Here is a 16,190-nt window from a genome sequence, read left to right as displayed (position 1 = left end):
TCAAAAATTGTCCTTGAGCAAATTTAACATTCATAAATGTGCAAACAAAAAACATAAGGCTGATGGGTCCAGTAGAGTGTGAGATTAGCTGTGGACAGACAGAGCCACACATGCACACACACAGATCACTAGCTAACCTACAGTATAACCAAAAGGGTTATAACAATTATAACCTCTTTACTATAGGCTAATCATAGACTGTAAAAAATAATGAACGGAGCTTCCGGGTCTGAAAAGTGAAGCCAACTAAAGATAGGGCATTATATACTGCGCCAATGGTATGAAACATAGGCCCATTCAGCCCCGACAAAACGTAGCAACACGTTTATTTAAGCTGAAACAGGGGTGCGTTAAAGGGGTGGTTCAAAATTTTGGACATAGGACCTCATTTCCAAGTTAGCCAGTGTGTTATTTATCAGTGGAGACCGTTTTCAACACTTTTCATCCAGTCCTTCCAGTTGCAGAGTTTGCTGGTGCTAGGCTAGTGCAAGTCAACAGTATCTGCTAGCCTGCCACTAAAAACAGTCTTACCCACTCCACAGTACACCCAAAGCAAATAAATTATAACGCCAGACTATCGATGTAAATGTCTGTGTTGATAGAATAATGTTAAAAATAAAACTACCCTTGCATCTCAATGATCGCATTACATTTTGAGGGACTAATTTCTCAGCAGCGGCGGAATTTTACTTTGTTCCGGTTAGTAGTACTGCGCCGAAAAGTAAACAGAGAAGCGCACTACATTAGGGACACCTAGTAGTAGCCTAGTACATTGGTATTGAAGCATTGGATTGGAAACTAAGGACTAGGCAACATGGTGATTCAGTGTGCATTTACAAATTGTAAAAATAAACGCTACAGATGGGCACCACAAAATTTCCACAAATTTCCATTGGGAGATCAACAAAGGAACCAACTGTGGCTTCTTGTTGCTGGCTTGGACATCAAGGCGGAGACTCTACTCAAGTGGCAAATGTGTAGTGATCATTTTAGACCTGACGACTTTGAAAAACCCTGCAATCTAAAGGACCACAAGTCACTGACAACGAATGCGGTTCCATCCGTCTTGCCAGATGCACCAACAGCTACTGATGAACAGGTAATAACTTTTGGTAGGCTACTCTAGCTAGCCCCTTTCATAACGTTAGCCTAGCTGCTACTGATAGATTGAGACTGACAACGTTAGTGGAGATAACGTTACAGTTCAATGCATTGTGGAGAGTGACAATGTTAGCTAACAGTATAGCTACACTCTTGGTAGATACCTGGCTGGACTAACCGCTAACTTTAGGTAATTGCTGACAGAAACGTCACATAAGCTCGGACAGTTTACATGCAAATTGCAGTGGCAGGTAAATGAACTTGTGTGATTGTCATGGAAACCGGCTTTCTCAGTAGCCTAGGTAATATCACTCCGCCGCTGCTGTAGCCTATGCTACCAACTACAGGGAACAAAGTATAACTATTGCAATGCGATGCAAGGGTAGTTTTATTTCTAACATTATTCTATCAACACAGACATTTACATCGATAGTCTGGTGTTATAATTTATTTGCCTTGGGTGTACTGTGGAGTGGGTAAGACTGTTTTTAGTGGCAGGCTAGCAGATACTGTTGACTTGCACTAGCCTAGCACCAGCGAACTCTGCAACTGGAAGGACTGGATGAAAAGTGTTGAAAACGGTCTCCACTGATAAATAACACACTGACTAACTTGGAAATGAGGTCCTATGTCCAAAATTCTGAACCACCCCTTTAAACACCTTGTTGTGTTTGCAAGCGCTCTGCCTTTTTATTCCTACGAGTTTACATACACATCTCAGCTGATTGGGTATGACCTGTGACACAGCCACTAAACGAGAGACACAGCAGTGGCGACGGTGTGGCAGTGACACAGATATCAGAAACTACTCTGAGTTGGGGCGTCTCGGTTCTAAACCGTCTCTGGTGAAGCCATTGCGGAAGTGCATTAAACCTGCATTCTATCTATTTTTTCAGCAGGGGGCAACTCCACTGGTTGCAAAAAGAAGCCTGAATGCATAGAAGTCTATGAAAATGACCCTACTTCTCACTTGATTTATTACATCAGTAATCTCGCATTGCCAGACCTATCTCCACAGCGCTGTGGAATAAAGTCTGGGTACACCACACACACATTCTAGGATAGGAGAACAAACTGTCAGGGGTTAGTTTGCATTTCTGTAAACCAATCCCAATCATCTTGGGCAGCACTAAGCTCTGGACGCAGCGATTGTCACACTGCAATAGTCTTGGGAAGAAACTTGTTTTGGTGGAACATTTGCACCCCGCAAAAGAAAACAACACAAAATATTAAATGAAGCTAACTGTTCAAACAATACAGTAACATGCGCTATTTAATTTAGCTGGATACATGGTTACATTGCAAAAAATAAGAATATAATCTGTAATAGACTGAAGGCAAGGTTATGTAACAGGGTTAAGCCAGCCAAGCTCATATACTGAGGCAAAGTTGGGTCATTTCATTTATTGTAATGTGTGTAGTATGTTTACAGTCACTGGTGTAGACTGAGAGGTACTAAAGATGTTATACAATACACTTCTTAAAATGTTCCTCAGGTCATGCTCATGTGCTGGGGAAGTAATGGAGCTCAGGAGGAACCCGGGACACCCCTGTGGGAGCCACTGCTCCATGGCCCTTTGGAACAAGCAGGTCTAGCGCCCCCCCAAGCTGACAGTCATAACCCTTCATCCAATCCGCGGGGACAGGACCGCTGCTCTGTCAGTTTATTTCCCCGCTCCTGAGCGCACGGCGTTGCGGTGCTGAGCAGTGGTGAGCATCGTGAAGGACGCACGGACGGACGCATTTGCCCGCTACGGAAGGTAAGGACACGGGGTATAGTGAAAAATGATTGTTTGACATTATTATTAGAGTAATCGGGCGCTGCATTTTTGACAGCTGGGGAAACAGTGTTGTTTACAACAGACTGAGTAGGATGCACGGTTGGGAAGAAGCTTATGCGCCCTCTGCAATGCAGAATTGGACGATATAGGTACGAAGAAACCGCATTTTGCAGTTGGGTGTTGTATTGACAGATGCAGAGAGACGTGCAATATCTGACATTTCGTGGCGTGGTGGGGATGACGCTGATCTGCTGCACATCCTGGCATGCACTTCCCTCCCAAAAAATAGTCGATGCACAGAGCAGGTATACGGATATATTTCAGCATTTAGCACATCTGCTTTAAAGCATGAAGTCTGCGTGTTAAATTCAGCATTCATTAGACCACGCCAGAGGCCATAGCCTAATTGCGCCGCACATACCGATGATTTAAACTGCCGCCTGCACCCAAAAGATCAGGAAGAACCCGACGACTGTAAACACTTTGATCTGTGGTGAAACTAAAACGCTTGTCCTGGTGATTGAGGCATATGGTTCGGCTCTGTCATCTTTACTGGCAGATTTTGCCGTGGTGCTTAGTAATGGCCCATCGCAGGGTTATATCCGTCAGGATGTCAGGTGCTGGAGAAGGTGTCATGGGCGCGTCCTGACTCACCAGGCTATAGGCTTCAGTGGAGGGAAACCGTTCATTCTACATGTTGCTAAAGTAAGGTCTAGGGACTTCCAGAAGTCCTACAGAGATTTCTAAGGGGGTGTTTATCATGTAGCAAAAATGATGAAGAGTTATTTTTATGTTAGTTAACTCATTAATGACATAGTAAAAAAGGATGATGGTAAACTCACACAAACCATGCAATTATGCACTGATTCATAGTGAATTACAAAAAGCCCAGATGTGAAAATATTACATTGGTATTCTGCATTATCAGTATGTGGGGGCCAGTGATCAGTTTTTTAACCTGTGATCTCAGTTAATAGCTGTAGGGACTCTGGTCACCGTCATTAAGCTACATGGTGAAGTCTGTCTGCAACTCAAGATGTTATGCCTTTATTAATACATATAGGGTTGATTTTTAGATTCAAGCATGGTTATGGTTTTCCTAATGCTGTTGAATAATGGCTTGAGGGCATAGCTTTTAGCACAGCTCCCTGCAGCAGAGTATGATTTAAGCCACTGCAACTTTCTATTGTGGTCTGAACTTGAGCTTGTAAAAAAATATCACCACATTTTGACATCGTATGGGCCTCTGTGTTTGCTATTCACAGTTCTAGAGTTGTTTTACTTTTGTGAGGGTAGAGCTGGCAGAATTTGCACCTGTTATTTAGGATTGGTCTCAGATTAACATATGAATGTAGGTTTATGAACAAGTTAAATGGTAGGCCTAGTTGGTTCCTCTAAGATCTTAGTGTGGGGCTTGTGTCCCCACACCTGTTACTTGTTATAATTTTTTGCTCATCCAGTATAAAAATGTGTATATATTCAGATGATCAATTGATAACCCTTTCTGCTCCTGGGTGCTGTAGACCTAAATGTTTTTGGGCAATATTTTCATTTTGGTTTATTTGCCATTCAGTGCCATGTGTGAGAATCTTCACTGTGTGTTTGTCCCGACTGAATCAGAGCCCTACATGTGGCACACAATGTTAGAGGGATTCTGTGGGTGCCTGTCAGCTGGAGCACTTTATGAATCTTGTAAGCTTGACTGCTGCTAATGCATCCTGTGCTGTCCTGTGTACACCCTGAGGACAGTCCTTCTCCTTCATGCGAGGTGAATGAATTTACTCTGCTCAGAAGTAGGCTAACCTACCGCGTGCAAGGCATCATCTTACATTTTTACCCCTCTTGGTCCGCAATGAAATATATCTGAATATAGAGTTTTGAATTTTGCAATGAGCTGTTTTCTGCCAGCATGCTATTGGCTGCAGGGCCGTACTGGCTTGAGGAGCCTGCATGACAAGGAACTTTTTACATAACACAGTACCCCGCAGGATGTGGCTGTTCTGTGATGCATTTCAAAGCCACAGCCTCATCCTCCATTAGTGTCACAGTCAAATGACTTAACATAGCTGTACACAATACTTCTCCTTTGGTTTGAAGCTTCAGTCACACACATCTGTCATGTATTGAGGTAGACAGGCTAACCTCACCTGAGGCAGAAAATAGAGCTGCCTTCAACCTCCCCATCTCCACTTCACCTCAGCCAGCATGTAACTTATAAAAAATGAGTATGAAGGTGAGAGAGATTGCTTTTACTCATCTGGTATGAATGTTTACCGCAAATCTGTCAAATGCTTTAACAGTTTTTTTATATTCAGCAAGACAATGATTTTTCTATTTTCCAATTCAGTTAATGTCTTCATTCAAGCAGTATTATTTTGGTGCTCAAAGCAAACCTTGGATGTTTGCCATTTAAGATCAAGTCCTTTTAGAGTTGTTTTAGGAGATTAGATTTGTCTCCAGATGTCCTTCTGAGCTCTTGGTGACAAATTATTGGGCAAAGAGTCAAGCATTAGTTAAATATAGGATGATCGATTTTGAAAAGACTGATTGGCAGCGTTAGCATTTGCCAGCAACAGGCCTAGTTTGTTCGGCGCTGTTTGTTCTGTCACACTGAATGCAGTGTCAGTCACGCTGGAGGGAATACATCCTGTAGACTTGTTTCATTGTTAAATTGAAGGCACTAGGAGAGGCTATAGCAAGACGAGACAGCCTATGCAAATGAAAATTTGTGTGCAGAAAAACACAGACATACAAATACAGCCCTTATTGCTGCAACTGTCTTCACAGCCTGTACAAGTGCTTCTTTCTGTCTTGCTGATAAAACGTGATGCTCTCGTCTTGATGCTTCCTTTAGATTGCTCAGCAATTTACGCACCGGCGGTCAATAGCGAGATCCACTAATGGTACGGCAGTGAGGCAGAGACATGACGTCTTCTATGTTTGCCTGGAGACAGACCTCTCCTCTGTTCATGCCTGAGGAGGAGAAAGGCCCTCAGTCCCCATCTGCCATCGCTGGCTGTCTGAATACAGTTTGCACTAGACCTACCATTGATTCTCCCACTGTGGACTGCTCCCTGCTCTCTGCATGCACGTGACCCTATAGAGCTTATGTGTAAGAGACTGAGACAAGTGGGAAGAAGTCATAGACACAGTGCACATTTGTATCCCACTTGTTAGACTAAACTGTAAGTGTGGTTAGTTATTTTGTTGGGCTTATAGATATTTAATAGTTTTGCTATTATCATCTTCTAAAATCGTGATACTTGTTTTTTTTGTTTAGCCAATAGGAAGAAAAGAGAGCCATGCAAGTTAGAGCTGAAGTGACTTGTCAAATAATAGAATGATAGAAAAGTAATTGAGTTGTTTTGGTATTTTTATTTTTTTTACACTTGCAGGTTCTCGCTTCTCAGACATGAAAAAAAGGTTGCATTTCTTAGCTGATGTGATAGCAAACAGAATTGTGATGTGCATTGTTTTGTATTTTATTCGCCAAACAATTTTTAGAGAAAATAACGAGAAGATGAATTGGTAATTAAAAGAATCCTTTGTTGCAGCCTTAATGCAGCTGCCAACATTAGTAGCCAGCTGGATCTTTGAAGCACATTACATTGTTATATAGGACTATATAGGACTCAAATCAGTCACTTTGTTTGACAGGATAAGGTTTTATCGCCTGGGCTGATGTTCTATTTCTGTGGCCACTGTTGCCTACTTGAATCTAATGATCTCGAATAGTTGCTCCTGGCACTTTAGGAGGCTAGTTACTTTTAAAGGGAGACCCCAAATGAATAATAATTCAGCCACACTAGATTACAGTTGTTTTAGTGTGTGTGTGTGTGTGTGTGTGTGTGTGTGTGTGGTGTGTGGTGTGTGGTGTGTGGTGTGTGTGTGTGTGTGTGTGCGCACACACATGTATTTGGCTCATTTAGCTCTTATTCAGTCCCTGATATGTATCTGCCATAACTAAGATCAGGATAAAATGCAGCCTGCTAAATGGCCTTTTGTTGATTTACACAAATGCAGCACAATGCTGAAGATAAAAATAGATATACAGTATTTGATTTCAGCTGCTGGATTTTTGTCTATTTATAACATTTAATCTCCTTGAGAAAGATGTTATTCATTTACTGACAAGGTAAAAAAAAAGGTCATGAAGAAATGGCTTGCTTGTAAAAAACATTAAATCAAACTCCCCTAAAGATATATGAATGTCTTTTATCATAGAACATTTCATTTGTTCCCCTTCTCTTTATCAGTGTGATTTGTTTGTTGATAAAGTGCTGAGCTTCTTTGGTGACTCTCAAGGATCCTATAGTTTGTCTATCTGCCAAAGTGATGTCTCATTCAAAATCAGATTACTCCATTTCCATTAAGATAATGTGGACCGGACAAGCAGGTAGTGTTTGGAAATTGCCTGGTATCTTCCCCTGTCACTCATGGGGGAAATAGGATGACATTGATCAATGTCATCAGAGTGTTATCTTGAAGTAGGTACAAGTTTCATGTTCAGAGATTTGTCAGTGGTCTGTTGGGGCAACTGAAGACTTCAACTCTTCAAAATTACAATTTAAATAATATTGAGAAAAAGAACATAAAGATTGATATATTAAAGAAGTCCCTGATGAACCGGGTAAATGATTGATTTACTGAATAATTCATGTATTGGTTTACAGGCCATCTATGTGTGTCTGATGATTTTAAATGTTGAGTTTAAGTTAACACTTTTTTTTGGCTACATTTAATAACAATTAAAATGTGTAACTAGGTTATATTTGACAAGATTTCACTTCTTTTGTCTGATTCTTGCTCGTTTTCCTCTGAGATATTTTTAGACTTACAATCAAAGGCAATCTTTTGGGATTTATGGACTCAATTAGAAGGAGATTACAAATGTGTGCCCTTCGCCTGTTAATTTCTGTTAACAGCATGATCAGCCTTTTTAATTTTTTCAGATAATATTTGACTTTCTTCATTACAATGTCCGCTTATTCTGGCTTCTTCACTGGGATGCAGTCAATTTCCACTGTAATATCAAAAGTTATTTGCTCATCAAATAGCTAATTGCATTTTACTTGTTGTTAACTTGTACTAAAGATCTTTGTATTTAATGATGATAAGAAGTAAAAGTGACAGTACTGCAAGGTTAACAAGTTCAGAGGACAGTTTTACCTAATTAAGTAGTCACTTCTAAGTGTCTTAATGTGAATGGGTCTTAATTAAACACCTCCTCAGAGTGTCAGATAACCGCTTGTGTATTTGTTTCACATTTCACTGAGCAGATATATAGTGTTACACACAGTGGACTGACTTCTCACTTGAGCCATCTGTTTTTGCACCTTCGTAGGCGCAGTCAGATACATTGTTTACAGAACTGTTGAGAAGCTGTGCAGTCAGACAACACTATATGCTATTTTGGTCCCATGCAAGATGACTTTCAATTCCATGAAATTTTAAAATCATTCCTTTCTGTTGTCCAGATCAGGCCAGAACCTAATGAATCACAGAGATTGTTTGTGAAGACCTTTGAGCAAGCTTCAAAATAAAGGGTTGGCTTTTATTTGGAGTACTAGAGGAGCCATTGTGGATAATTAAAGGTTGGATCAGAAATATTCACCTTTGATGCTGGCAAAACCTTACCTATACAACTTTATCCCCTCTGACAGTAATTTATTTCATGATCTTCACATGAAAGCTAGTATTTAGCATAATTTTAAAGATTATATTACCTTTGTATCCCTCCTCATTGATATTCTCAGTAATGAGCTACATTGTTTTGGATTTAATCCTGTTTAATCTGCGTTTATCATAAGACTGTGAAAGCTTACTGTAGTTTCAACTGCTTGCATTGTTATTTTATAGTGTCGGGGATAAAGGACAAGCCCGATGGTGCAGGGAACTGTCCAATTAGGTACGAAAGCGTCTTCCTCATTGGGGCCAAGCCACTCTTGGGGCCTTTAAGCAAGGCCTGTTGCTATGGCGCTGGGAGCATGTGAGGAAGAGAAGAACACAACTTCATCTATATGCTAGTTCAGCATGCAAGGTTACCAAGCATAACCACACTCCTCTGCTTATACCATCACCTTTAATGTGTTCTGTATGTTATTTTTCATGCTATCCCAGCGTATGTTGCCTCATAGTGATGATGCATGCTGTGTATTGTTGACAGCTCAGCCCTGTTACTGCGATGGCAAACTGTAGACATGAACTCCCCACCAGTTGTGTGTTAAAAATAATGAAACTTAGGGGTCAAAGGGGATTCTTACACTAATCAGAAACATCCTTGGTGAGAAGCATACTAGTTCTTTAGCTGGCTGACCTCTAGTCGTCTGTGGGAGGGACTGTATGTGTGAGAAGTGTATAGATAAAAGGCTAATCGCAGAGAAAGCCCAAAGGCGAAGGCCTCCTGGCACATGAAGCGAATACTGAGGAAGCCAAGCTCTTGGGAAGCCTCATTATACATTTAGGAGCGTCCTGTTTTCCCTCTCTCTGGACAGCTGGACAGATAAATTGTTTGTGGATCAATAGTTTAGCTTCCTACTGGCTCCACAGAGTGAGTGAAGTGCATTTAAACCCAAGAAATCAGAGATAGGAAGCATAGCACTAGGGGCCTCAGCAAGTGCTATTGCTCTGCCCATTATTCAGTCTCCCTGTTTGTTTACCTGCAGTGCTTGACTTCAGTGCTGAGACCATCTGTAGTCATTTTACGCTCATGTAATCAAATTTTCTTTGATTTCTATTTTCTTTGCTACACAAGTTAATCCATAAATATCCAATGCTATTCCCATTTGGTGATATTTTTTTTAAAAATAATGCCATATGCACTGTATTTGTAAATGAAACCATTCTTTGGATGCTGTCATTTCCCAGCCGCTGAGAGATCTCCACTAAGATTGACTGAAAGTTATAAGGTTGTGTTGTGCAAGCTGATTATATACCGTATAAATGCTGCTTATTATGACCGGAGCCTGGCTGCACAGCCTGTCTATATTGATTCAACACTTATTTAAAATGCCTCTTGTTTTTCAGTTCAGCTCTTTGGCTATGTAAAAGGCAGAGACAGAAAAGGAGTAGAGAGAGAGAAGGAAGGGGGGGGCGGTCGGGGGTATATTGAGAAACAGAAGAACAAAACATTTGGAGCTCTCCCTTCATTCCTTAGATCAGTGTAACCAGAAATAAAAGATGTGGCTGGTACAAGCTCTGGGCTGTGGGCCGCCGCTGTCCTCTCCTGGCTCTCTTGCTGCGCTGCCGGTGCATTTGTGTTTCACTGGTCAGCCTCCGAGCTCCTGGGCCCAAGGCTGCATCTCTACATGAAGAGCCCATTGATGTGGGCAACATTAGCATTCGCTGTAGGCGAGCACGACAAACAGGTTGGTTTTCCGTTTCACACTTAAAAACCTGTTCTCTCTGGATCCTCTCAAAGGGTCTCAAATCAACCCTCTTGTTGCATAGCTAATGAGTGTAGATAAAAGAGGTCAAAGAATGCTTATGTAGGCCTCTTCAGTACAAGCAGTGTACTCTTTGTATAAAGCCTCACCCTGCCAACTGCCATGTCAGGGCAACACTGTCACATCTGGCGCACAAACTCACAAGGTGATGTAACCACCTGCGTCATGTTTTCTGTAAGTGCTAGTGGGACAATACACCAGCACTAATAGCTTCCGACAAACTACCCTAAAACGTCCCTGAACAAAAGTTGTTCTTAGCTGTTGGCATATCATTATTCAGATCTGATCCCAGCATTCTGAGGGAATCTGGCTGACTTATGCATGAGATTTGTGGACTAATTATGCTGCAGATTCTTTTGGCTCTGTTTGAAGCTGCAGGAGCTTTTGTTGCAATCTGCTAATTCATGCTGCTGAAATTATCCTCACAATTTTACTTAGCAACCGCAAATTGCCCTCGAGAAGAAGTGGCTAATAGCACCCAATGAAAAATAACATGTGATCCATCTCTGTGTTTAAATTATCATGAGTCAGACTACTGCTTGCACAAGTCATCTTGATGCAAAGACAGAGAGGTAGGGTAGAGGAAGATCTTTTTTCTTCTATTTCAGCCTTACTGTAAAGGAATTTATATAAACAGTAAACAGAGAGATAATGAAGATGTGAGTGCAGATACCACCCTTATTATTCCTTATTTATGGCTGTCTAGAATGAGGGAGGTGCCAACAATCACAACACCAACTCCCTCCTCGAGTGAAAATATCTCACATTATTCCATGGGGAAAAATAAGCCATTCATGCATATTAATATGGCATTTGTTCAGACTCCAGTTGAGCATGGAGGTAGACAGCCTCCATACTGCATGCGTGGGCCTTGTGGTAAAATGTGTCAGTAGTGTAGCGGCCAGTGTCACTGGTTGGATTATTCACAAGGATGGTGTGATGACAGTGAGTTGAGGAAAGGGCATCCAGAGGTGAATCTGACATGGAGAAAGAGCACTGAATCCTTTTTTTTCTGTGCTCTTTTCACACACGCACGCACGCACGCATACACACACACACCCCGCCTTTGCAGTGCTCCGACTCTTATCTGCAACACGCAGCTCCACTCATGCTGCACACACAGGTCCATACTGTGTGGAGGACAGAAGGAGCGAAGGGCACAGCGACACAGTCAGGCAAGCACACATACACACCCGTACACACACTCACACATATGCACAACAGATAGAGGAGGGGTTGTACTTTTCTTAATTCCTCTGCAACAGAGGACAACAAGACAAAGCAAAACACTGCTGTTCCATTTGACTGAAGGGGGGTTGGAAACTGCTCTGTGTTTAGAGAGACTGCTGGAGTACTTCATGTTATTCACATTGACCCATGACCAACCAGATTATAATTTGACTCCAGTACAATGAAATGAAAAGGTTGCAAAACATTAATGCCTGCAATTATCTGTATACAATAGGCATCTCCCACAAAAGGTTTTTCAAACAAAACACAAAACTGATATATATAATATATATATGATATAATGGATAAAAATAAAGAGATAACTAAAAAATTGTTAATACACTTTTTAAAGAAATCGAAAATTTTGAGGAAAGTTAGAGATGATTGATAACACTCTTATATATATGTCTGGTAAAGCTGGAGCCAGGCAGACAGGTAGGTTAGCTTAGCATAAAGACTGGAAGCAGGGAAAAACAGCTAGTCTGGGTACCATCTAAAGTAGGGCTGAACGATTTTTGAAAATAATCTAATTGCGATTTTTTTTTTTTTTGCGATTCGATTATTTTTTTAAGCTCTTTGTCTTCTGTATTATTCAACAAATAATAATATAATAATTTATAGTATGAACACACAATTACACACTAGACAGTTAAATAAGTAAAAATATAGTATATATCTATACACACACACACACACACACACACACACACAACAGTGTATTTTTTTTACAGTGCACAGAGAGGAGCTGCCTCCAGCCCCTCCCCCTCGTGAAGTTGCGTGCTGCCGTGTGCACTTGTTCAGAGAGGCTATCGTTGCGTTAGCTAGTTGCTGGTGTTCTTGCCATGGGATTAACTGTACTAATAAAACTGTTGAAACACCGCGGCCACGCTGCTGTGAAAGCTCCCCGAACGTCATTTATTAGTCTGATTGTTACCAAGGGCGTAAGCTTCTCCTCGGACCGCGAACCTCCTATGGCGCCATTTTAATGCTACAAAGTGATCACCTCCCGTTAGCATTCCATTGACTGCCATTCATTTTGGCGCCACTTTGACAGAGAATAACTTTACATCTGAAGCGTTTAAAGACTCTATTTGTCCAGTGTTTATTTCTAAAGAAACACGACAATGTATAAAAGGCTCCATTACCTTGTACCTCACGTTATAGCTCCGTAGCAGACGTTTTTGTAAAAATAGGCTAACGATTGTGTCATAACCACGCGACTTACTGTCGCATAGTAGAGGAATTACCGTATAGTACAGGAGAAGCACGCAGGCAGTTTCATCTCACATTAGCTGTTTAAGTGTAATTACTAATGTTAACTAGCATTTTAGTTAGCAGTAATTAGCCTGTGCCTATGCTATCTCCTTACATATACCTACGCTCTCCATCTCTGCAAGATTGGGAATGATTGAGATTTCTCTTGGCACAGCTACCAGAAGACTTACAACTTTCAGACACGTTGCTCACGGCACATTTACGTCGTCTCTCTCAGTTGGAGGCTGCGCAGTAACGCTCAACGCTCACCGGAAAAGTGCTTCTAACGGCCTTCACTGGTCTCCGTCTAGAGACACGGGATCTGTTGGTCCACTCTTATATACTGTCTATGATTGTTACCCCTCTCAGTGGCAACTCCTCCACTCCATATCTTTATAACGGAGCTAACCGCTAACCGGAGCTAACCGCTAATCAGAGCTAATCGTTGCCAACCGAGCCTTGAGTTCTGTGTGCCTGTATCCATTAACTGCATGTATAGACTCAAGCCCGAATAAAACCCTTCATTTTATTAAAATGTCTGTAAAAGTTTTAAACTACAACTCAGAGTTGTTTGAATGACAGAAATCAGCTCAAGGTACGGCGTAGCGTTAGCGTGCTAGTTGATGCTTTCTCTGCGGAGTGCAGACTGATTTGCTCTCACAAGTCATGTGACCAAATCGCAGCCTTTGCGATTAGGAAATCGCGTTTTAACATATCGCGATATTATCGCAAATGCAATTAATCGTTCAGCCCTAATCTAAAGCGTACTAATTAACGTGCTATATCTCATACAAAAACTTAAGTGTACAATTGACAATACGTGGTTTAATGGACTATTTCTTGGCCGGGCACAGTAACTTCTTGGAGTCACCAAGATGTTGCCAGGCAACAAGCAGAGATACCAGATTACCTTTGGACAGAGCCATGCTAGCTGTTTCTCCCTGCTTCCAGTCTTTATGCTAAGCTAAACTAACCATGTCCTGGTTTCAGCTTCATATTTAGCTTCATATATATTATATTATGTGATTCATCTTCTTCAAAACTGAACTGATTGAACATGTTGCAATTATTAATTGAGCAATGGGCCTCATTCACCAATATCTTCCTAAGTGTTCTCTTAAATATGTTCTTAAGAAAGTCCTTAAGAAAAGTCTACGTCGGATTCATGATGTGTTCTTAAACAACAGAATTGTTCGCACCTGTGTTCTTAGGATTGATGAATCCCACGTCTTCGTAATTGAAAGCGCGTGCCAGTTGTTCCTAATTAGCATAAGATAACGCCCCGCAAATTCCCATATAAGGACATGACATTTCTTGTGCACCTCCTGGGAAGCGGGAGACTGCGTTGAGAGATGGTTGTCGGAGTCGCAGATGACTTGTACATTGCAGTGGTGGAGGAAGTACTGAATCTCAGTACTTAAGTAAAAGTACAAATAACCAGAGACATATTTACTTTAGTAAAAGTAGAAGATGTCCACTACCACAAACAAGGCCTGGCTTTTAAAAGAAGTTCCTATCCTAACCAGCATAAAACGGAAATATGTTGTTAATTCAATTCAATTCAATTCAATTTTATTTATAGTATCAAATCATAACAAGAGATATCTCGAGACACTTTACAGATAGAGTAGGTCTAGACCAAACTCTGTACTTTACGAAGCCCCAACTATTACAGTGGTTGCCTCAAGAGCAAGCATTAGCAGTAGCTATTGCGACAGTGGCAAGGAAAAACTCCCTTTTTTTGTTAGGAAGAAACCTCGGACAGACCCAGACTCTTGGTAGGCGGTGTCTGACGGCACCAGTTGGGGGAGTGGTGAATGGTGGCAATAATAGTCATAATAAAGATAGTGAAGCAGTGATCACAATGGTAGTCATAGTAGTTCATGTCATAGTAGGGCACAGCAGGGCGTTACGGGGTGTAGTGTGGCACAGCAGCCTGGGTGGACGCGGCAGGACGCAGTCGGACACTGCGGGGAAACGCAGAGCGTAGCAGGGTGTAGTAAGTCCATAGCGTCAGCTGCACCCAGGACCCCGGTGTAGGTGCCACCCAATTCCAAGGCGATGTTCTGGGTGAAGAAGAAGCAAAGGGACTCCGGGGAGAAAACTCCCCAGAGCTAGGTTAGTAACAGGCATTTCTGGGACTAAGATGCACACAAAAGGAGACAAGTGAAAAGAGAGAAGAGGGAGCGGCTCATTGTGTCCTTGGAAGGAGCTTCCCACAGCAGTCTAGAGTTATAATAGCATAACTAAGAGAGGCAGGCTAAAGAGAGGGGCCCTGGACCGGGCTCGTACTCTCCCCTGCCGGAACGGGCTTGTACTTCCTGCCTCCCTCTACTCTACTCAACTATGCTGCAACTCCTCACTCCCTAACTATAAGCTTTATCAAAGATGATGGTTTTCAGTTTATTCTTAAATGTGGCGACGGTGTCAGCCCCCCGAACCCAAGTTGGGAGCTGGTTCCACAGGAGAGGAGCCTGGTAGCTGAAGGCTCTGGCTCCGATTCTACTTTTAGAGACTCTAGGAACCACAAGTAGCTCTGAGTTCTGGGAGCGCAGTGCTCTAGTGGGACAATAAGGTACTAAAAGCTCTTCTATGTATGATGGTGCTTGACCATTTAGTGCTTTGTAGGTCAGGAGAAGGATTTTAAATTCAATCCTGGATTTTACAGGAAGCCAATGCAGAGAAGCTAATACAGGAGAAATGTGATCTCTTTTGTTAGTTCTTGTCAGAACACGTGCTGCAGCATTCTGGATCAGCTGGAGGGTCTTGAGGGACTTATTTGAGCAGCCTGATAGTAAAGAATTACAGTAGTCCAGCCGGGAAGTTACGAATGCATGGACTAGTTTTTCAGCATCGTTTTGAGACAGGATGTTCCTGATTTTGGCAATGTTACGAAGATGGAAAAAGGCTGTTCTTGAGGTTTGTTTTAAGTGGGCGTTAAAGGATAGATCCTGGTCAAAAATGACTCCTAGATTTCTGACAGTAGTGCTGGAGGCCAGGGCAATACCATCTAGGGTAGCTATATATTTAGATAATGAAGTTCGGTGGTGCTTGGGTCCCAGCACAATAACTTCCGTTTTGTTTGTGTTCAACATCAGAAAATTGTGGGTCATCCAGGATTTTATATCTTTAATGCACGCTTGAAGTTTAGCTAACTGACCGCTTTCGTCTGGCTTGATTGACAGATATAATTGGGTGTCGTCTGCGTAACAGTGAAAGTTAATTGAGTGTTTCCTAATAATATTGCCTAGAGGAAGCATATATAAAGAGAATAGAATTGGTCCAAGCACTGAGCCTTGAGGAACGCCATGGCTAACTTTAGCGTATTTGGATGGTTTATCGTTAATATTAACAAATTGGGATCGCTCAGAAAAATAGG

General features: G+C 41.8%; 1 protein-coding gene across 1 annotated transcript in view; it reads left to right on the top strand.

Moving 5' to 3' along the window:
* Nucleotides 1–2,624: 2,624 nt before the first annotated feature.
* LOC116038772 (contactin-1a-like) overlaps nucleotides 2,625–16,190 on the top strand; it is a 71,170-nt gene continuing 57,604 nt past the window's right edge. Inside the window, exon 1 of the mRNA XM_031283432.2 lies at nucleotides 2,625–2,861. The gene's annotated coding sequence lies outside the window, so the exon portion shown is untranslated. The remainder of the gene's footprint in view (nucleotides 2,862–16,190) is intronic.

Source organism: Sander lucioperca, chromosome 7 (assembly GCF_008315115.2).
Source record: "Sander lucioperca isolate FBNREF2018 chromosome 7, SLUC_FBN_1.2, whole genome shotgun sequence".
NCBI lineage: Eukaryota > Metazoa > Chordata > Actinopteri > Perciformes > Percidae > Sander > Sander lucioperca.
This window is presented reverse-complemented; position numbering and strand designations above follow the sequence as displayed.